Here is a 1385-nt window from a genome sequence, read left to right on the forward strand (position 1 = left end):
GCTCCCTGCGGCGAGGGGGCTGGGGTGACAGACTTCCAGGCTCTCTCCTGAAGGCTCCCCCCAACAGTTGAAAGGAACTCGGGTGACAGTAGCCAAAACACTGCTACAGCCCTAAAGACAAGTAGCCCATGAAAACCGTCCGCCAGCTCTCTCCAGCGATGTGAGCGGACAGCTGCCAGGTGAAAGTAGTTTAACTGTGACGTGTCACCTGGCGGACTGTCACCCACACATGCATAGTGGAATTGACTGGGGCCACCAACTGTGGCGGAGGGTGGTGGTCCCTGTGGTTCTGGGCGAGGGGTTCCCAGGAGCGGTCGTGTGTTGGGACTAACCACCCCCTAGCCTGACTCTTCCCAGGTTCCCAGCACTGTGCACCTCGGTGCTGCCAGCAGAGAAGGGACATCGGCGTCGGCCTCCAGTCAGGACCACAGAGTGGATGTGACTGCAGGACGTGTGCCTCGTGAGTGCCTCTGCTGTCGGGGTCTGTCAGCCTCCATGCTAATCCATCCTGAGGCTGTCTTTCTGGAGGAGGGGGCCCTGGGCTGCACGGTCAGCTCTGTCCCGTAGTACGTGAAGAGAGGTTTTCCCAAATGAATTCGTTGTACTCGGGACGAGTCATTCCTGGCCAGCCTCTCTTCAGTGCCAGATCCGACCGGGAGGAAAGGCTGAGAGTCTCGGTGGTGTCAGCACCTCTCTGGGGTAAGTGATGGGTCATGGTCCAGAGTGTGCGTGTGGCCGTCGTGGTCGCGTGGGCCACTCATCCTCCGTTTCTGTCTTCCCTAGGACGAGTCCCTGGAGCTCTGCCAGCTGGGACACAATGCCATGGGGTCACTCCCGGTGCTGCATTTTGGTACTAGAAAAGAGGTTATCCGTGTTCCTTCGCTTTATTTATGACGAAAAATACGGGTGCACTTCTGTTTGAGTATCATACCCCATCGCCGAAGCCTGGCACTGACCGACTTCTGAGAGGAGAGGTTGCTGGCGGCCCCATCGCTGGCCCCAGCAGATGCCTGCATGGGGCTGGGTCCGCTCCACCCAGCCTCAAGGGCTGGTCCTCCCTTCAGAGATCGTCCGGGAGGCAAACACAAACACACCGTTGGAAGAGAAGCCAGCCGCTGTCTTTGTGTCCGGCTGGTCTGCAGCCCGTGAAGAAAAGCGGTCCAAGCTGAGGCCCACGGAGTTAACCTGCTTACCTTCCAGATGCTGGGGTGCCAGCCTCAGGGACGGCCAGCCACGTGAGCCCCTCCCCAGGGTTCCTGAGCTCAGCACAGTGGGCAGGCCGTGCAGGCCCTGTGCCACCTGGCCCGTGGCCTTGCGGAGTCGCTGCCCCCCAGAGGAGACGCTTCTGGGGGGGGGGGATCCGGTTCCGAGGCTCCTGTTGAATG

This window comes from Ailuropoda melanoleuca, chromosome 14 (assembly GCF_002007445.2).
Source record: "Ailuropoda melanoleuca isolate Jingjing chromosome 14, ASM200744v2, whole genome shotgun sequence".
NCBI classification, from domain to species: Eukaryota; Metazoa; Chordata; class Mammalia; order Carnivora; family Ursidae; genus Ailuropoda; species Ailuropoda melanoleuca.